At 33.9% G+C, this 23,384-nt stretch overlaps 1 long non-coding RNA gene across 1 annotated transcript; it reads right to left on the reverse strand.

Annotated features, from left to right (window-relative positions):
- Positions 1 to 4,402: 4,402 nt before the first annotated feature.
- Positions 4,403 to 22,564, reverse strand: LOC136273964 (uncharacterized). The gene is made up of 3 exons (XR_010712202.1): positions 22,431 to 22,564; positions 20,681 to 22,159; positions 4,403 to 4,558 (listed from the first exon to the last, which is right to left on the reverse strand). It is a non-coding gene; the product is annotated as an uncharacterized lncRNA (long non-coding RNA).
- Between the last annotated feature and the right edge of the window lie 820 nt (positions 22,565 to 23,384).

The following is a 23,384-nucleotide window of genomic DNA, read 5'->3' on the forward strand; positions in this document are numbered from 1 at the left end:
TTTTGGTGGAAAGAACTTTTCATTATCTAATACTTTTGTTATATATGTCTTAACAAAATAACAACTGATAAAAAGATACAGATCAAAACGTATGGAAATTTTGAATGAAAATTCGTACCCAAATTTCGTGCCTCAGTGAGCTCCAAAGAATACAGCCACTGGCATTAAGTTTAATAGGGCCTAACTTCAAGCTATACTCTACATATCCTGAAAGTTTCAAACTCATATCTCTGAAAGTTTCTGAGATCATCTCTGCACAAAATAGGTCGTAAAAATTACAAAATCGGCCGTAAATCGGTACCGGAAGTGACGACGTCAAAAATTTCAACAACATATAAAATTCAAGTCACGTTCCATCATCTGTGAAAAAATGATTGAAATCGGTTGAATGGTTTGCGAGAAATCGCGTGCACATAATTTGGAAAAAAATAATAATAATAATAATAAGAAACAGTACGAAAACAATAAGGTCTTCCGTTGGAAACGGAAGACCTTAATAATAAGAAATCGTACGAAAACTATAAGGTCTTCCGTTGGAAACGGAAGACCTTAATAAGAAACAGTACGAAAACAATAAGGTCTTCCGTTGGAAACGGAAGACCTTAATAATAAGAAACAGTACGAAAACTATAAGGTCTTCCGTTGGAAACGGAAGACCTTAAAAATATATACTTCTATAAATCTGCGAGAATTGGTTATTAAGTTCTGCACAGCAGTAAAAATTCTAGTGTTAGTTCACCATTTCAATTTTAGTGTTGAATTGTGTGATCTATATAACAAATACACAAATAATTCAGTACATAGACTTCATAAAATAACGTTTATACCAAATGCTATACCAAATGCAATATTTGCAATGGGACAGTAATAAATGGTTTCATGTATTGATCAATTACTGTCTCTTTTCACCGTGTAATAAAAAGACTTCACCATTTAATTTTCCATCCCAACCAGATGAAATGTTCTACAAACCAACCAATGTATTGGACGCATCTTTTAGAGCGTGTAACTAACCATATATTATATAATTTTCACTCAATAAAAAGGAGTGGCAACCATTTAACAAACTGTGTACTGACTAACTAATAATTGAGAGCACCATATGAATGTAATGGTGACCAAATGGTTTTACGCTCTGACTCATTGCTTCAATTTTCTAACCGTACAGGCACGTAGCATCGTTTTTAAAAGTGGGGGGGGGGGGGCCAGACTCATCCAAAAAATCTTGACAAGCAAAAAAAAAAAAAGGTAAATTTTAAGTTTCCAAAAATCTTCAACATCCTAATCCGTGGGGGGGGGGGGGGGGGGGGGGGGGTAGGGGCTGGCGTGCTATATAACTTCAATTTCACTCCTCATTTCGTTATTATCATATCATTTTTTTACATACTTCCAAAAAAAATGGGGGGGGGGGGGGGCAACTCCATGGTAATTCCATTTTTTATATGTAAATTTTAAAAAATTTGTTGCTGCGAGAAAAAGTGTGTGTGGGGGGGGGGGGGGGGCTGATGCTACGTGCCTGCCGTATAATATAAAAAAAGCACTAGCTATGTCATTATAACTCCCATTTAACGTGCTTTTGCAACCATGTAAAAATAGGTGTAAACAGTTTAATGTTTTTGAGGCACTTTTAGATATGTGTTACCCACCATACGTTATATACTTTTCACCATATAACAAAGGCCATTAAACATACAGAAACGACCCTTTATTTTATTGTTCTCTTCATGTATTATGACGTACCTTACCTTAAGGCAGCTATGGCGTTCCATACTTCGGGTATCTCTGACTCTTCCACGTATGACTAATTCAGTTATATTCCGATACCCAAATACTTTACATAGAAGAGAAAAAAAAATATTCGATAGAGAAAGAGAGAGATACTAAAAACGAACGTTCTTGTTGCACGCCGAAAGATAAACTGATTTGGACAAGCGTCTGAGAGGTGATCTCAGTCTTCAAAGCCCTTGAATCTTATTCTTTAAAATGCTTGCCCGCGAGTTACGAACGTTTATACGGGAAAGATATCCTTATGTATATAACGACTAATAAGTATAACGAACAAAATAAAAGTGATATTTGAAAGAAAAAAACTGTTGGTTTTTTCAAATGGATATAAGTGGTTTTATGGCTCGGCGTATTTCCACACGTTATTTGGTGATTTTCCAATTAAGATAACAAACAATGTTGAATATCTGATCTTTAAAAAAATATATTTAAATTTTCCGGTGTCTTTGCCTGTGATAACACTATGTATCGATTTTGTATTATATAACCCATAATACAAATGACGCCAAATCGAGGCGCCGGCGGGGTTTGCTTATTTATAGTTAAAGATTTAATTGTACGATGGCTTAACATTATATAAATATAACTAATAAGGAATTATTCTTTGAATATTATGAGGTGATAATTTCGGTCGGGGCGTGATCAAATCTATCATAAAACCCTTCGGGCTTTATTGAATTTAATCACGCCACCACCAAAATTATCACCTCATAATACTCAAAGAATGATTCCTTATTCCTTATATACATTATGTATCATTTTGTCTAAACCTCGATTCAGTATAAGTACTTTCAGTACCTTGAGTTGTGTATGTACTACAAATACATGTACATAATTAAACAAGAGATGTTTGTGAAACACTTATGTCCCTCTCCCTTGGAAACATCCACAAAAAAATGAACGTAAACTGCAAATAATTGAAATTTTTCTAAGTCCAAGGGGCATAACGTTGTCGAAAATTGCTCGATCATACCCAATTTCAAACTTGATATATATATTATCATGATAAACCTGTATACCAAATTTTATTTCGATATGTTCATCCTCTGCGAAAGAAATGAACGAAACCTGTTGTTGGACCGACCGACATACCGACAGACAGACAGAGAGACAGACAGAGAGACGGACAGCAGCAAAGCATTATGCCCTCCCTTCTTCGAAGGGGGCATTATATAAATAGTGCCTGTTTTGGAGGGTAACAGTTCAAACTGACACCCCGAGAAAACCATTGTCAACCGACGCGAAGCGGAGGTTGACAGTGGTTTTAGAGGGGTGTCGATTTCAACTGTTATCCTCCCAAACAGACACTATTTATTTTATTATACTGAATGTCATAATTTCAAAGAAAACTTAACTGTTTTTCTAAACAATGACTTGCATTCTACGGCGAACCGTACGCACATCATTCACGCGCATGTAACAATTCGCTATGTTACCCGTTGCCAAGTGTGTTGCTAACGCTGAGGGTAATAGAACGGATTATCAACTGCGTTTAATCCAATCCGATTTCAGTATTTAACATGAAAGTATAATAAAATGAAATTGTACTGTATATAAATGAATAAAATTGATGCTTTAAACTAGTAAAAGTTGACGTCAGATATACATTTAGCATGCTTGATTGAAGACTGTGTATTTGCATAAAAGTGGACAAAAAGTCAAAACCCACAAAAATTGTTACAGATAATTCTAAATTTTATGTTGCGGCCGCCATATAATTATATGGTGCCCGCCAGATAAATGAGTGGCGGTGGTTTTTTAACATTTAAGTTATCACGTTTTAATTTCTGTTAAAATTTCAATCTGATTTAAAACGACGAGTGAAACGGCTTGTATTATAAAAAGCCCTTAGCGTTGAACAATTTTTTTGGCCATGTGACCCTGATACATTTTGACTAAAAGTATTTAATCATTACTGTTTCACTTTATGGAAAATCAAATACTGGTAATGAGAACTAATTTGTCGATTGCAATGTTTATTATTCAAGCATGATCAAAGAAATGCCGGACATTTAATTAAAACAGCCATGTGGTGTTTACAAAGTATTTTAAAGATTAATGTGTGATTTTTTTTTCAGATAAATGTGTAAAGCTTACAGATTAAAGTGTAAATTTTACACTTTAAAGGTGTGAAATTTACAGATGAAAGTGTGGATTTTACTTATTAAAGTGTGGATTTAACAGATTAAAGTGTGATTTTTACACTTTAAAGTGTGAAGTTTACACTTTAAAGTATGAATTTTACAGACTAAAGTGTACAAATTACAGATTTAAGTGTGAATTTTACACATTAAAGTATGAATTTTATAGATTAAAGGGTAAAGTTTACATTAAAGTGTGGAAAATAAAAATGTGATGTGCATAAGTGGCACTAATACGTTTCCGTACCTAAACATACAAAAGTGTACAAAAAAATGTAACGAATCATACACTATTCTATAGATATAACACTATGTATCATCACTCGACGAATATCATTCCCTCTTGGGTCTAGAGCCCTACGGCTGATGTTGCAGTTTCGTTTTAATGTAGTATGTTATATAGTAAAGTGTAATACTATGTATTACAAGTATTCTGTTCGGATAACAAGTGAGGAAATTTTAATATTTATTTAATTAGTTTAAGAATACATCAGGTCTCTCATTATCTTTCTCGGGTTTACTAACATATGAAAGTGAATTACCTCTGTTTTTTGGGTAGTTTCATCAGCTTCAGCCCGCTCCTGCTTTCTTTTCGGTTTCCATGCCGACTCTGCTTTTCGGAGAGTAACACCCTGTGTAAAATAAGATTTTCAAATGATCAAAAGATGCCCGTTGTCAACATTTCTCACTTTATAAAGAGAATACAATTTTGATCCAGGTAGTTCACAAAGAAGATGGGGGAATAAGATGGCGCAAATGCCCATTCGATTTAGTAGTGAAATACAAATATATTATAATACAAGTTTGCAAAAGCACAATTTCTAACTATAATCAATTCAATACATTTTAAAAAAGATACGAAAAGAAATATTGTCCTAAATGTTGGTGGTATCGAACCCATAACATTAAAACCCTAGATATTTAAGGTTAGCTTATGTCAGTAACTCTAACCAATGAGCCATTTCAGACACAACATAGTGGGTTGTTTAAATATTATGTGTGACTTTGGCCACCAATTAACGGACTTGTATTATTTTTTCAAAACGTTCAATAGTTGGGATACATAATGATATTTTTAATGTATAGTGCGTCATCTCTCCACGTTTTTGTTTATTAAAATCGGTTTATTTTCCAAAAGACCTTATTAAATATGGGGCACAGACCCACTCTATAAAAGAAAATACCTTGAAGGTCTAAAAAATGACAGTATTTGCAGGTTTTGATACGTATACGCCTGTTTGAGTCAACATACTCCGAGTATTGAACATATCTATAGGTTAAAAATAAATGATTTGTTAAATAAATATTGTTTTAAATGATTTTAAAAAAGAAATATCAGATTTATTGATACCATAATTTTTCAGTAGCTTGTCCAACCGTGTATATGGGCATTTTACACGCCTTACCCGCCCATCTTCTTTATTCAGTACATAATAACAAAGAAACATGTTTAAATAAACATCGATTTCAAGAAGAAATATACATTAATGTTTCTTTTAACTGTACAAGTAATTTATTCTTTTAATTTCTTGCTTGTTTGTTACATGTAAGATTTGTTTAAAACATCATATTCTGCAGAAAATATATTTCTTTAAATATTTTATGTACATGTATCCTTTTGTCACTTCTTTTGACCACCTTGAGGGTTATTAAAAACATTATAAAAACGTAGATATTAATTTGTGCAAACTATTCTATGAAGTATATGTTACTTTTTTAACATATATAGTTTACAGTTGTTGACTGGGCTCAAGGGCAACAGTTAATCTGTCGGACCGGCTCGCAAACTGGAAACAGCCCCGTAAAACGATCCGGTCGGACCTTTAATGTTAACATTTAAGGTCCGGCTTTCCCTTATAAGAAAAGGTCCTACCCATAGTCACTTGTAAAACTCTTAAAGTAATTATTCTTTTTGCTCATGTACATATGTCTTAAAGATGTATTTGTTTACATAATCCAGTCAACCATTTGCGTATGTTACACATAGGGCCGTATTACTATATAATTTATTTTGTGGAATAATGAATATTGATAGCGGGTTAGATTTTTTAAGAGTCTGAAAAAGGTAAATCAGGAGTATTTTGACAATAATTTGCACATTTAGTCCCTTTGTTTTTAAATCTCTTCAGTGTATATGTACATGTATTAGCAGAGGGTTTCATGTTCAAGTTCATTTATTTCACTCATAACATATAATGTTACATGAGGTGCAGAAGAATTATATACAAAAGTATAAGAAAAGCAGGATTTACAAAAAAGAAACAGAATAAAGTAACCAATGAATTTGTTATAGTTGTTAGGTAGGATGACCGATCAAATCAAATATTTTTCGAATTAAAGTACACATTTTATTACATGATTTGAAGATGACATAAGTGTTCTAAATTTTAAGATGTTTGGGTTTTTAAGAAAATAATTACTAAACAATTTCTCCCTTACATGTGACAGTGCACTTCATTCTAAAACATAAGAAATTCATCGCCAATTTGATTGGCTTCACATAAGCCGCATTTGCGGTCTTCACGTGGAGTATTGTTCCACCTACAAATTTCTATAGGGAGGTGATGGTTTGTAGTTCTATATTTAACAAACAAGTTTCTTAATTTTCGTGGTAGTATTAATAAACATAATAAATAATAAATTAATAAACAATAATAAATTTTTGTCTTTACAACAAAAATTATATTTAAAAATACGATATATAGCACCTTTTGACGAACTATCTAATTCACTATTCCATTTTTGGACAAACTGATCTTTAAGATTTTGTTTCACAATATTTTCTAACCATTTCACGTTAATAGGATTTTGTTGGTGCCATACAAAGGATAAGCCACAGCTATCAAGAATGTTTTTATACAAACTAGCCACTTATTATTGATTTCACCTCTAATGTACCAATTGAAAATATACATATACATAGTTTTACATAACTTATTCTCCTGGCATAACATCATCTTTGCCGAAAATCCAATCATTGTCGTAAAAATTGTTATGTATAATGGAAAACGACCTGTCTCCCCATAAACCATAAAACTGGGGTACTACTTTTCAAGTTAAGTATGTGTTTAAGAAACCTTAAATGTACACGCTCGATAACATCAATATTTTCGTAACCCCATATTTCACAAGAGTATAGTAAAACTGGTAAAACAACCTTGTCAAATAACTCTAATTGAATATCAAAGGACATGTCAAAATATCTTATTTTTCTAATAATACCATACATATCTTTCTGGGATTGAGTACACAAGTGTTTCTTGGCTTTACAAAACGAGCCAGATCGGGAAAATAATATTCCTAGGTAGTTATACTCTTTAACTACTTCTAATTTATCATTATTGTTATTATAAATGAGCACTTAGGAGCAGGTCCTTTGGAGAATATCATAACTTTGGGGTTTTTTTCCACATTAATTGTAAGTTTCCAGTATTTACAATATATACAAAATTTGTTAAGCGCATGTTGTAAATCTTGAGCCGACACTGTTATTATGACAATGTCGTCAGCATAAAATAAAATAAAAAGTTTACTGTAGACAAGCAACTCTTCTTCTAAATCATTTGTGATACTACTTAACCCATTGACATTTCTCTCATTCATAAAGTTTTCTATATCGTTAATATACATGGAAAATAGAAAAAGTGATAAATGTTCTCCTTGACGTACGCCAAGGTTACAAAAGAAACAAGAGGCCCAGGGGCCACATCGCTCACCTGAGCCTTAACTCTGTCAAAATAACATTACAGTATCAAAATCAAAATATCTTAACAACTGAGTACAGTAGATCTTGCTAAAAAAATTGAAAATCTGCCAATTTTTATTCACACTTTTTTTTGGTAAATACCAAGCCCCTTTTGTTGTTGTACCTCTAAGAAGATTTTTCTCTAATCCTATATACCCCCCACCTCATTTTGTGGCCCCACTTTTTTCTAGGGAATCATGGTTTCATCAAACTTAAATCTGCATAACCTGAGCTTTCACACAAAGTACTGAGTTTTGGACTAAAAACTTTCCATGAATATTTTTAAAGATTTTCTCTATATATTCCTATGTAAAAATTCAACCCCCAATTGCGGCCCGCCCTACCCCCAGGGACTATGATTTTGCAAACTTGAATTTACACTACCCGAGGATGCCTTTACACAAGTTTAAGCTTTTCTGGCCAAATAGTTTTTAAAAAGAAGATTTTTATTCTATATATTCTATATATTCCTATGTAAAAATTCATCCCCTATTGTGGCCTCACCGTACCCCGGTACTATGATTTAAACAAACTTGAATCTATACGATCTGGGGATGCTTCCTCTCAAATTTCGGCTTTCCTGGCCTAATAGTTTTGAGAAGAAGATTTTTAAAGATTTTCTCTATATATAAAAATTTATCCCCCATTGTGGCCCGCCCTACCCCCAGGGACCATGATTTGAACAAACTTGAATCTACACTATCTAAGGATGCTTACACGCCAATATGAGCTTTCCTGGCCTAATAGTTAAAAAAAAAATTAAGATTTTCTCTATATATATATTCCTGTATTAAAATTCATACCCAAATTGTAGCCCCACCCTATCCCGGGAATCATGATTTGATCAAATTTGAATCTACACCATCTGAGGATGCTTCCAGTCAAATTTGAGCTTTTCTGGCCTAATAGTTTTTGAGAAGAAGATTTTAAAAGATTTTCTCTATATATTCCTACATGTATGTAAAAATCCATTCCCCCATTGTGGCCCCGCTATACCCCTGGGGACCATGATTTGAACAAACTTGAATCTTTACTATCTGAGGATGCTTCCACTCATATTTGAGCTTTCCTGGCCTAAAAGTTTTTGAGAAGAAGATTCTAAAAGATATTCTCTATATATACCTATGTAAAAATCCATTCCCCCATTGTGGCCCCGCCATACCCCCAGGGACTATGATTTGAACAAACTTGAATGTACACTACCTCGGGATGCTTTCATTTTAATTTGAGCTTTTTTGGCCAAATAGTTTTGGAGAAGAAGATTTTTAAAGAGTTTCTCTTTATATTCCTATGTAAAACTTGATCCCCCTATTGTGCCCCCCCCCCACCTACGGGGACCATGATTTAAACAAACTTGAATCTACACTACCTGAGGATGCCTCCACACAAGTTTAAGCTTTTCTGGCCAAATGATTTTTGAGAAGAAGATTTTTGAAAAATACCAACAAATTTTCAATAAATCTCAATTACCTCCCCTTTAAAGAGGGCATGGCCCTTGATTTGAACAAAATTCAATCCCCTCCACCCAGTGATGCTTTGTGCCAAATTTGGTTGAAATCTGTTCAGTGGTTCTGGAGAAGAAGAAGAAAATGTGAAAAGTTTACAACGACAACGCCGCCAACGCCAACACAAACGCCAACGCCGACGACAGACAACGGACAAATTTTGATCAGAAAAGCTCACTTTAGCTTTCAGCTCAGGTGAGCTAAAAAGGTGAAGTTTCGTCATTCAATTTTACTTTTGACTTGATACCGTTGTACATGTTTTTTAAGAATGTAAGGCATTTGCCAGTTATACCAGTTTTATGAATTTTAAACCATAAACCTTCACGCCACACAGTGTAAAATGCTTGCTTGAAATCAATTAAAGCACAAAACAGTTTCTTTTTACAATGCATTAAAGTATGTGACAAAAAATGCAATAATATAATGTTATAAAGAGTAGAATATCCTTTCCTAAATCCAGACTGACGACCACTAATTAAGTTTAAATCATCAGAATACATTTCAAGTCGACTGCTTAAAACTATGGAACGCCATAGCTGCCTTATGTGCCTATTTCATCTGAAGATGGTGCTTCATTATATTATGCTGTGGTTATTTCATGTGAAGGTGGTGCTTTATTATATGAAGGTGGTACTTTTTTTATATGAAGGTGGTGCTTTATTATATGAAGGTGGTGCTTTATTATATGAAGGTGGTGCTTTTTTATATGAAGATGGTGCTTTATTATATGAAGGTGGAGCTTTATTATATGCAGATGGTGCTTTATTATATGAAGATGGTGCTTTTTTATGTGATGATGCTTTTTTATGTGATGATGCTTTTTTATGTGAAGTTGGTGCTTTGTTATATGATGGTGCTTTTTAATGTGAAGGTGGTCACTCGGAACTCCTCTTATTTTTGAATACTGAGTTAACCATTTATGTATTATCTCGAAATATTGAAAGTAAAACAAAAAATTGATGCGATCAAAAGGATTTAAATCCATTTGATACACTATTGCTAGTTCCTCTTTTTTCTAGCACAATTAGTATATAAGCTATCGAGAAGATCTAGCTGTGTACGACTTTACCCCAACCGAACTCACATCTATTAAGTGACAACCATATAATGACGGAATATTACAAGAATTAAAGCCTAGTAACGTTATCCTGAAAAGCAGAAAATTGAATTTACTAACTATTTGTGTTTAAGCGAAGGTTATGCCCTAGCAATCTGATTAAAATAAGATTTTTGATCCGCTCTTAATTAGGAGTTGATTTTAATCAACTCTACTATGCAGTTACTCAGACAAATTGAAAGTGAAACAGTGTTTGGACCTCAGCACAAATCATCGCTGCTGACAATACTTAGTTCTTGAACATAATTGGTAAATTCGATGTAATGTATGCTAAAGCATTGTTTTTCAAGGAAACTTATTTATAAATACATTGAAAATAGTCAGATTTTCAATGGTACGAACAATTTAGATATCTTTTGTTGTCGTATGTATTCCTACGCCAGAGTTCAATATAGTTTCGTTCAACTCGACGCTCGACTGTCTCCGTAAATCTCCGACAAGCAGAGAGTCTCCGTTGCTTGTCGGAGATTTACAGTGTCAGCCGAGCGTTTGGTTGAACGAGACTATAGAGTTCAATATTGCTTGGATCCATACAATTTTCCAGAAATATTTCTATTACTGATACACAGTTTGATTGAATTAATTTTACCTTTAAATATTATTTAAGATGATTTATATGGAGGTTTCTCGACATTCTTGTCGAACAAGTCCAAAAATTCATATTATAAAAATGTGCGTAATTCAAATACAAATTAGAAACTACATGTACTTGTCATCATTGATTTTAAAATAGATAAACATCGACAAAATCAACTCCCGTCAGTTCTTCAGTACTTTGATTTTGTTATTGTCATCGCCCAGTCGGTCTTCGTCATTGATGACCATTCCTCTTTAACCTAAGTGGTGAGTTGGAGGAAGAGCTCACATTCTGAGTAGTTCAAAACAAAACATTATAAAAAAAAACAAATAAAGGAACGGATTGAGGATCTGATTTTAAACAGATTGATGCCCTAGGTGATAGGATTTGACTTGAAGTTAAAGTAAGGGAAAGTCACAGGGAAAGGTCTACTTTACTATAATATAGGTCAAAGAAGGCCCTTTTATAAGTGGAAAAGGCAAAAGTAAAATGTCAAGAAATACTGACAAAATATTGTATTATTCAATTAATCATATTTGTCAATTCAGTTGAGTTTAGTTCGTACATTTCATCTCGCAACTATAATAATTATTATGCTAAAAAAGAGAAACTAGCAATTGTGTATGAAATGGATTTTAACTGTATCAATTTTGTTCTAGTTTCAAAATTTCGAGAAAATAAATGTTTAACTCAGTCTTCAGAAATAAAGTTCCGAGTGACCATCTTCACATTTAAAAAAAGCACTACCACATAAAAAAGCACAATCTTCATATAATAAGGCACCACCTTCATATAATAAAGCACCATCTTCATATAATAAAGCACCATCTTCATATAATAAAGCACCACCTTCATATAATAAGGCACCATCTTCATATAATAAAGCACCATCTTCACATGAAATAACCACAGCATAATATAATAAAGCACCATCTTCATATAAAATAGCCACATAAGGCAGCTATGGCGTTCCATATAAAACGCTTGTAAAAAGTATTCCAAGACCATTCATCAGGTATTCATCAGGTACTATTCACAACAGGTCAACACGGGTAAAAGAAGCCCTGCAGGCATTCACACCTGTGCTAATTAGAATACACCCCTGAACTGAGAAAGAAAAAATGTCTCCGCTGTAGTGCTCTACACAACTGAGGTTGTCTTTTTAGTTCGTGCTTTGTTTAATTTTCAATAGATAAGAAACCTATGATGAAATATGTCTGTAGGTAAATTTTACACTAGTTTATTGTAAGATAAATAATAAATTTCAATTTCATATGTGGATTACCGTAACAGTGGGTTTTAGTTGACAATATAGTGTATACGTACTGTGGTAATTATAAGGGTGTGAAAAGACAAAAGAAATTATAATTAGATGATACGTGTACCTATAATTAAAATGCATGATTTAATCTATAATCAAAATGCATATTTTAATTGAAAAGTGTAAAGAAAAAACTGTGTAAAGTGTTTAAGAAAGTATTAAAAGTGATAATGTTGTAATAATCTCTCTCTCTCTCTCTCTCTCTCTCTCTCTCTCTCTCTCTCTCTCTCTCTCTCTCTCTCTCTCTCTCTGTTTTTTACTCACAATGTGCATTCAATATTGTTAAAAAAGTGTAAGTTTTTATTCCCAACCGTATTTGATCGCCTCATTATTCTCAAAGACTTATTCACTCTTCCTTTAATACAACGTACATTATTTTTACATGTATATGTTGATGCATGTATGTAATGAAGCAAGAGTTTTGAAACAAGTAAACACTTACTAAGTTCATCCGTTTCCATCGATAAAGTTTACAAATTTTTGATATGTCCAAGTTGGGATTTCTCTAGTAAGCACATTTATGAAAACTGAAATGCTGTATGAAAAAATTCACAGTATTTCAACCCGATTACCTTTTGTTTCAGAGGTAGGACCCAATATTATAGTTCAAGAAAAGGTCCGCCTCGTTAAACAAGAGGCTCATGGGCCACAACGCTCACCTGAGGAACAATATATATATGATAAAATCAGCTTAATGGAGTCATTTTACAAACTATCTGGACAATGTCCAATAATACATGTAGATCCTGTATAAATAAAATCCATTTTTCCCCTGGATATTCTTATGTTTATAATCATTAGTCCCGTTTCTAAGAGGATGATTTTATAGTCATATCATATGTTGAGTATTGCAGTTCTCAAAAAGATCCTTACCAATAGTTTATATATGGGATATAAGTCTACATCAAACTCTGAACCTTCTTGTGAGGCCAAAGAGTTGTCCTGGGGCCAAAGTCTTAACAATTATAAAGAATAAACTGGCTGATTAGTTTCTGAGAAGATGATTTTTAAAGATTTACCCTATATATTCCTATGTAAAACTTCGATCCCCCATTGTGGCCCCACCCTACCCCCGGGGGTCATGATTTTCTCAACTTTTAAACTACACTACCTGAGGATGCTTTCACACAAGTTTCAGCTTTTCTGGCTGATTAGTTTCTGAGAAGAAGATTTTTAAAGATTTACTCTATATATTCATGTTAAAATTCGACACCCCATTGTGGCCCAATCCTACCCCCAGGTGTTATGATTTTCACAACTTTGAATCTACACTACCTGAGAATGCTTCCATATCAGTGTCAGCTTTCCTGGCTGATTAGTTTCTAAGAAGAAGATTTTTAAAGATTTACTCTATATATTCATATGTAAAACTTCGATCCCCCATTGTGGCCCCATCCTACCCCTGGGGGTCATGATTTTCACAACTTTGAATCTTCACTACCTGAGGTATTTCACACAAGTTTCAGCTTTCCTGGCTGATTAGTTTCTGAGAAGATGATTTTTAAAGATTTACTCTATATACATGTATTCATATGTAATACTTTGACCCCCCATTGTGGCCCCACCCTACCCCCGGGGGTCATGATTTTCACAACTTTGAATCTACACTACCTGAGGATGCTTTCACACAAGCGTCAGCTTTCCTGGCTGATTAGTTTCTGAGAAGATGATTTTTAAAGATTTACTCTATATATTCATATGTAAAACTTCGATCCCCCATTGTGGCCCCACCCTACCCGAAGGGGTCATGATTTTCACAACTTTGAATCTACACTACCTGAGGATGCTTTCACACAAGTTTCAGCTTTCCTGGCTGATTAGTTTCTGAGAAGAAGATTTTTAAAGATTTACTCTATATATTCCTATGTAAAACTTTGACCCCCCATTGTGGCCCCACCCTACCCCTGGGGGTTATGATTTTCACAACTTTGAATCTACACTACCTCAGGATGCTTTCACACAAATTTCAGCTTTCCTGACTGATTAGTTTCTGAGAAGAAGATTTTTAAAGATATGCTCTATATATTCATGTTAAACTTCGACCCCCCATTGTGGCCCCACCCTACCCCTGGGGGTCATGATTTTCACAAATTTGATTCTACACTACCTGAGGATGCTTTCACTCAAGTTTCAGCTTTCCTGGCCGATTAGTTTCTGAGAAGAAGATTTTTAAAGATTTACTCTATATATTCATATGTAAAACTTCGATCCCCCATTGTGGCCCCACCCTACCCTTGGGGGTCATGATTTTCACAACTTTGAATCAACACTACCTGAGGTATTTCACATAGGTTTCAGCTTTCCTGGCTGATTAGTTTCTGAGAAGAAGATTTTTAAAGATTTACCCTATATATTCCTATGTAAAACTTCGACCCCTCATTGTGGCCCCCCTACCCGCGGGGGTCCTGATTTTCACAATTTTGAATCTACACTACCTAAAGATGCTTCCACACAAGTGTCAGTTTTCCTGGCTGATTAGATTATGAGAAGAAGATTTCTAAAGATTTACTCAATATATTCCTATGTAAAACTTTGACCCCCCCCCCCCCATTGTGGCCCCACCCTACCCCTGGGGGTCATGATTTTCACAATTTTGAATCTACACTACCTGAGGATGCTTCCACACAAGTTTAAGCTTTCCTGGCTGATAAGTTTCTGAGAAGAAGATTTTTTAAGATTTACTCTATATATTCCTATGTAAAACTTCGACCCCCCTATTGTGCCCCCCCCCCCCTACCCCTGGGGGTCATGATTTTCACAATTTTGAATCTACACTACCTAAGGATGCTTCCGCACAAGTGTCAGCTTTCCTGGTCTTATGGTACATGAGAAGAAGATTTTTAAAGATATGCTCTATATATTCATGTTAAACTTCGACCCCCCATTGTGGCCCAACCCTACCCCTGGGGGTCATAATTTTCACAATTTTGAATCTACACTATCTGAGGATGCTTCCACACAAGTTTCAGCTTTCCTGGCCGATTAGTTTCTGAGAAGAAGATTTTTAAAGATATGCTCTATATATTCATGTTAAACTTCGACCCCCCATTGTGGCCCCACCCTACCCCTGGGGGTCATGATTTTCACAAATTTGATTCTACACTACCTGAGGATGCTTTCACTCAAGTGTCAGCTTTCATGGCCGATAATTTTCTGAGAAGAAGATTTTTAAAGATTTACTTTATATATTCCTATGTTAAACTTCGACCCCCCCCCCATTGTGGCCCCACCCTACCCACGGGGGTCATGATTTTCACAATTTTGAATCTACACTATCTGAGGATGCTTTCACACAAATTTCAGCTTTCCTGGCTGGTAAGTTTCTGAGAAAAAGATTTTTAAAGATTTATTCTCTAAATTCCTATGTAAAATTTCGACCCCCCATTGTAGCCCCACCCTACCCCCGGGGGTCATGATTTTCACAGTTTGTATTTACACTACCTGAGGATGCTTCCACACAAGTTTCAGCTTTGCTGGCTGATTAGTTTCTGAGAAGAAGATTTTTAAAGATTTACTCTCTATATTCCTATGTTATACTTCGACCCCCCATTGTGGCCCCGCCCTACCTCCAGGGGTCATGATTTTCACAACTTTGAATCTACACTACCTGAGAATGCTTCCACACAAGTTTCAGCTTTCCTGGCCGATTAGTTTCTAAGAAGAAGATTTTTAAAGATTTACTCTATATATTCCTAAGAAAAACTTCGATCCCCCATTGTGGCCCCACCCTACCCGCGGGGGTCATGATTTTCACAACTTTGAATCTACACTACCTGAGAATGCTTCCACACAAGTGTCAGGTTTCCTGGTCTTACGGTTCATGAGAAGAAGATTTTTGAAAATTTCTTGAAAATTTTCATAAATTCCTAATTATCTCTCTTTGCAAAAAAGCGTGGTCCCTAATTTTCACAACTTTGAATCCCTTTAGGCTAAGGATGTTTTTCGCCAAGTTTGGTTGAAATTGGCCCAGTGGTTCTTGAGAAGATGTTGAAAATGTGAAAAGTTTACAGACTGACATACGGACAGACAGATTGACGACAGACAAAATGTGATCAGAATAGCTCACGTGAGCTGTCAGCTCAGGTGAGCTAAAAAAACTGGTCATACATGGATATAGTGAGTTTAATTTAGATTTGTTTTAGTTGATCTTCTTAGTGTTGAAGTGGACATAAAATTGACTTCAGCGTAGCGTGTTATTTATGTCTCTGAGCGTAGGTTTTATTTTTTAAAATGTATTCAGAGAAGTTACACATTATCTATAATCATACTTAATATATAAATGATTTTCATCGTAAAATATTTCAATTAAAAGAGTAAGACCCGGTGCATGTATATTTGAATGTACTGTGTCCTTGAAATACCGTGAAATTAGTGTAATGTTAGATAAGAGAAGTAGTAAATCATATTTAAATTGATTTTTATCCGACGACGTTTTAAAAATGTGACAAATGCATGGAATCCATTGCAAACGATCGTCCGTTTCGTTGAAATAATCGTAAATTATTAAGTTAGGTTTTTCCTATTTGTCTTACGGTATCGATTTTTATCTAATGGCAATAAAAAATGCACGTCCTGATGTTTAAACGATATTTGTGAAAAAAATTAATTAATGCTAAATGTGGGGGTAGCAGGCAGGAATCTAGAATAATATTTTACCGGGGTGTGAACATTTGCCTTTTTCACTAAAATATTTTCCACAAGTGCTTCAGGACAAGACCCACTCCTCCTCCCTGACGTAAACCCCCGGTATAGTTGACTTTTTTACAGAAATTTCTTTGAAGTCATGTACACAACATGTTCCATTTTAAAAATCTAAAAATAAGCGATTAATGTAAAAAAAAAAACCATTGCATCTTTTATATGCAGGTTTTATTTATTTTAAATAAATCGTTTATTTTCAATTAATATTCAGATATTTGATAAAGTACATGTTGTGCACATAACTTTAAAGAAACTTCTTTAAATAAAAAAAGAAGCGTCAACTACCCCGGGGCCTAGATCGAGGGGGGGGGGGGTTCCTGTCCTCAAGCACATTTGATATTTTCTTTCTAAGAAGAAAATCCCCTTAATTTCTTTGCCAGTTGCAAAATGCATATACAGCCGAGGGAATGGGGCTCTTTACTAATCGCACATGTCTCACAATTTCTTACAAGAAATCATATTGACGCAAGCGTCAAATGGGCCGCCAAAATATAGTTGTATGCATCATCATTGGTTGATTACATAAAAAAAAACACCACAAACAATAACGAGTTGGTTGTACTAATTTTAAGGGTAAATTTTAATATATTTTCAGCAACACGTTTTGAAGTTAAACATTTTACTATTATTATTAAGAATCGAGTTCGTTACCGTAAGCTTTTCTAACGGTAATTGTATGATAATTGTAATAGTATGAAGTAATGGAGAACACATTAATCAACTCATCATTATTCTCTTGGATATTATGTATTTCAAAGCATTTTGATATTTTTGTTGCATTGTATTGAATTAAACCTTAATGATTTCAGGGGATCTCATAATAAAATAGAAATAATGGATTATTTTAAAGGTACATGTAAGATCATCTCATTCAGTAGAATCTGCACAATTTTAGAATTAAAAAATATGCCGGATATTTTTTTCCTATTTTGTTTGACGCAGCACATAAAAAATTTAAATATATCATCTATATAAAAGTTCATGTTATTTGGGTCTTTAGAATTTCAGGTCTTTAGTATGTCCCTTATACCGATACATTGTTTTGAAACGAATGGAAAACTCCAAAATTTTCCGAATAGATTATAGTCTCGAGAAAAAAAAACGTGTCTAACATGACAGTCTATGACCTACTTTACATTTACGAGTAAAAAAAAAAAAGTATTCTTTTTTAAAAGGCATAAAACATATTTCTATATGCAAATTTACTTTTAGTTCATAAAGAAAGGCATATTATAAATTCTGTTAAAAAAAAAACCTCTCCCGCAGAAACGCAGTGACAATATTTAAATGTATATCAAATAACGGACCGCCTTCTGGCGGCCCGTAATAAACAAATTAATTCCTTTGGATACCCCCCCCCCCCCTTTTTGATTATACGACCGCGGAACATAAACTGGCAAGATTGGAAATATACATCGTATGTCAATTTCACTTGTTGCAGTCAAAACATTTGAAATGGGCGGGAACAAAAGACACGGACGTCTGAGAAAACATTGGATTGAAATATAGGAAATGTATTTTCAATCCACCTCGGCATTTCTAACTTGCTATATACATGATACATGTTAATTAAAGCGACCGAGAAACATTATTTTTCGTGTATCAGCAAAGTGATTGAAAAAAACTTATTTTACCAATAAGTATATAATCAGCAAATAGGAGAAGATCTCAATTTGGGAGAGATAATACGCAAGGCAAGGTATTGTCTGATGACTTCAGAGAATCAGTCGTCACAAGTCTGATGTCAAGTAGGGCCATAATTGAAACGGGGTTAATTCACAGAGAAGAACAATCAAAGTTCCCATTTATAAGATTAAAATTATATCCAATAATAGAAAATATAAAATGTTTCATATAAGAAGTCATCGGACAATGCTTTGCCCTGCGTATGATATCTCCGAATTGGTATCTTTTCACATTTGCTGATTATATACTTAATGATGAAATAAAATGTTTTTCAACCGCTTTTCTGATACCAATTAAAATGTTTTTCGATCGCTTTACATTAGTATGCAAGTTAGAAATGCTGAGGTGGATTGGAAATACATTTCCTATAACTACAGTTTCAATCCAATGTTTTCTCAGACGTCCGTGTCAATTTGTTCCCGCCCATTTCAAATGTAGCGAAACTGACGTAAGCTGTATATTTCCAATCTTGCCAGTTACAAAAGAAGGATCGAAAAACGTAATAATTAGCATAATTTACATAACATATGCCTTAGTGCAAATTTTAAAAAATAGCAATGATATAACGCTTGCAGGTATCGTAATTGAATTGTAAAGAATATTTGCTTTTAAAATGGGTAACGTTTTTAAGCGTGTATCATATTGGAAAGATGTGTAAAAAAGGGGCGTGTGAAATGTCCATTGTTTACATAATAACTTCAAATAGTCAAATTCCTGAAGGTGTGAACCCCTCGCACCTGCAGGGTGGTGTGTGTATATAACATATATAATATATGTTTATTTGCTTTCTTCAAACTATTCTCAGGTAAATGATAACAAATACATTTACATGTGAAAACAGACTATAGCCCCCTGATCATTTAGGTGTGAGAATTAAAATGTTGGCCAGGTGGGAATTAAGAATTTCAGAATGTTGGCTAAGTGGGAATAAACCAAATTACCTTTTCACTGACTATTCGAACGATATCAAGTTTATTGTCCCCCTCGCCAGCAACTATTTCCCTCGGCTTTGCCTCGTGAAAAAATTGCTGTCCTGGTGGACAATAAACTTGCTATCGTCCTCATAGCCAGTAAATAGGTGTATACTATATAAATATGAGGATCACTTAGTGTTGCCTATTTATTATATCTATGGGTCTTGTAAAACTATTTATTTCGACTTAAAACTGAAACCCATTTGGCCCATTTCTGACGCAATTGGCCCATTGTTCAAACAGTTTCAAATTTCTGTACATTAATTAAGTTTCATACCAATACCAGAATTTATCTAACATGTTCTTCAAAATTTGTTTTCTTCTTAGTTATACCAAAGATCATAGCATCTGATTTTTTATACACTACTTTGTAAAATTTGATACTCTCTGTTTCAAGCAGATATATATATATATATATATATATATATATATATATATATATATATATATATATATATATATATATATATATATATATATATATATATATACAGTACCGTCAACGCGGATCCCGTGTATATATATATAACAAATTAAAGAAGCATACATGCATATGATATTTGATAGATAGATTCTTCTTAAGATACTTGATAACTATAGCTTAGTTAAATAAGATCTATCCGAGCTTAATTTGTTTGCAACCACTATCAAAATGTAACTATAGCTTAGTTAAATAAGATCTATCCCAGCTTAATTTGTTTGCAACCATTATCAAAATGTATGTATAAACTTTAAAAAAAACATAAAACAAATATTTACAAATTCAAAAGTATTTCCTTGTCTAAAAAAAACGTAGTATATAGTAAAAAAAGACTAAAGAAAAGACTAAAGTCTTTCCAACAAATGTATTTAAAATTAAATGTTATTGACATATTCTTCAAAATGATATTTAAAATTGAATTTAGGTATTCGGTTTACTTTCTACATTATTTTGAATAGAATGGCCAAATTGTTTCGTTTAATACATAATTCCTTTAAAACTATGAAGTATGGAAATAAATCAAATCAGTTATGAGGTCATAATAGATGTAGCACCGAATACACACTACAAGGTCTTGACATTTAACCTGGACTTTATCCCTTTTGAGGCCCGTTTCTGATGTCATAATGTAAAATAACATAACTTACAGTGGAAGAATGCCTGAATGTAGCATGCTCTTTTTTGCATCCTAAACGGCACATTTGGTCTTTAATGTCTGTTAAAGGATTTTCATCTGCTTGCTGCAAATTCAGAGTAGCTAGTTTTGACCATTTCTGCACATTTTTCAATTTAGCTTCGATATCTAAAAAATATTTACCGCTAGCAGAAAAGTTGGATGCTAGACAAAGCCTTTGAAAATGTGTTTCCAGAGAAATTCTTATTTTCTCCAAGGTGACAAATTTTTGTTTTCTACTGCCATGTTCTTTTATTGCTTCAGTAACCGTTTTGTTATGAATCAACGTTTTCTGGAAGGCATCTAAGCAATCGATATCAAACTCTCGACTTTGTTCGTTGATTGAAAATGTCTTCTCAATTGAACAATTTAGTTCTACATGTAAAGTATCCAAGTGTAACTTTGTTTTTGAGATAATATCCGCCATTGACTGCAATAACAATTCCTTTTCATCAACCATTTGTGCAAGTTTTTCTTTTGCTGCATCTTGAGCCGAGATTGTACATTGTTCAGCTTTAGATAACGTGTTTAAAAATTCATCAATATCAAAGATTTCAGTTTCATCCATTGCAATTTCATCCAAAGTCTTTACTATATAACATTTCCTGTGATCAGTCGCTAAACAGATGCTACAGCAAAGTAGTCTATGATCAAAACAAAATGCTTCTACGATTTTTTCAGTATGGACAGGGCACGGTTCATCCATTTCAAGAGATCTCAAACCTGACTCGGGGGTTATGTTGGTTACGGTGTGCAAATTGTTGTCTCTTTTACGTTTGTGAAAGTAGTTGAGACACTGCTCACAAAAGTATTCTTTGCATTCTCTGCAGTGATATCTTGCTACATTCTTCTCACTGGCAATTTTGCAGGGCTCACAGTGAATAGCCTCAGAATTCGGGTTTTTTCTACGGCCAAGAAGAGAAACAATCAAATGATCGGTTGACAGATGAAACTGTGTCCATTCGGAAGCTGATATGTTTGGTAGCTCTGTTTTGAAACGACACAAGGGACATTGAAAAAATCTAGAAGTTTGTTCATCGGTTTCACACTTTTGTACTTGTACATAACTTTGAATACAAGACTCGCAAAACGTGTGTAAACAAGGCAACCTTTTGGGAGCTTTGAACTTCTCTAAACAAATTGGACAGTTCAATTCACAGTCTTTACTAACTGCCGTTGCCATGTTATCAGGAAGTTTAACTTTCGTTTCGCAGAAAAAAAGAACGGCAACTCTACAGGCTTGATACCAATAAATTTGTCATCCTTCTATCACGGAATAAATATAATTTATAATATTTTCTAGGTCCCTGAGTTCCTGGATAATTAGACGACTTTTCAACAAATTTAAATGTTAAATTCAGTCTGTGTAACCGAGCGATAAGTAAAAAAGGTGACAAAGATGGCAACCAGTCGTTTTTATATTAAATGCCGTAAAATAATGAAAGTCTTCGACCTATAAACAAACAGAAAGAGGAAATTAAACAGAAAAATATATTTAACATGTTTACCTAAAGAAATCTTTGACGAGAAATTACCGTCTAAACTGTATACATTTATAGAGATAAGAAAATATTAACTTTTGAAATTGTAGACAAATTTATGAAATAAAATTGATAACTTAAACTGCAAAATAACGACAAGGTATAAACTTTGAAATTGAAATTATATAACCCAATAAGAGTCAATTTAGTATAGTAACATACAAATTAAAAATAGTTACAAACCTCAATATCCATTTGATGTAACCTAGATAGTAGGTTCTTAAAAATGTAAAACTGCCCAATATCAATTGCTAGCGCTCTCGAGCTCTAGCAACTACGTTAGTCCTTTTTACTGGAAAGCGCATGCTCGACTTCATGGTAGGGCATTCTGGGAATACTGTACTGTGCCATGTGAATTTCGTTTTACCATCTAAATAAGATCCGAGGTAAATGTAGCTTAGGATTTATAATTTTAAGTTATTCTTAAAGTAATAATTTATAAATAAATAGCTTTAATTAGATTACTTTCAACCTCGGAAAACAATTTCGGATATATTTTCCGAGCTCGCCGGAAAGGCCCGAGGAAATACGATTGCTACAAAACAGTACCAATGTTTTACTGATCTTTAGAATTTTCACCTCGAAATTGAAATTACATTTAATATATAATCATTTTTTAAGCACAGTTAATTAGCTACGCCATCGCCGATGTGAAGCTCACTCTAGATTCACAATTCTTTAAAAATAGACTTCCACCCACTCCAACACATTTCCAGTACACCGCTGTGCCTTCCTATTTATAATAAATCGATTCAGAAAATAAACCAATGTTTTAAAAATCTCCTTTTGTGTTTTATTCTGGCTACAGCGCAATATGAGTAATTGGTAAGGTGGGTGAATGTTCTTGGACATATATTGTCATGCCTCTTTCAGTGCAGAACCGGGGGGGGGGGGAGGGGGGGGGGTCGGATTGATACTGGTTCTGCTTGTTCTACAAATAGCGAATATTAATGTTATACAAAGTATATGGATGTTATTATTATTAAACAAGTAATTGTCATCCGGATTTTTCCAGACCGGGGACTACAGAATTGCAGCTTAATTTACCTTTAAAAATACATTTTAAAATTTGCTGCTGTTGTTAAAGAGACGTGCAGATTCAAGTAGTGAGTTATTTTTTTGATCTTCTCTTGAATT

This window comes from Magallana gigas, chromosome 3 (genome assembly GCF_963853765.1).
Source record: "Magallana gigas chromosome 3, xbMagGiga1.1, whole genome shotgun sequence".
Lineage (NCBI taxonomy): Eukaryota > Metazoa > Mollusca > Bivalvia > Ostreida > Ostreidae > Magallana > Magallana gigas.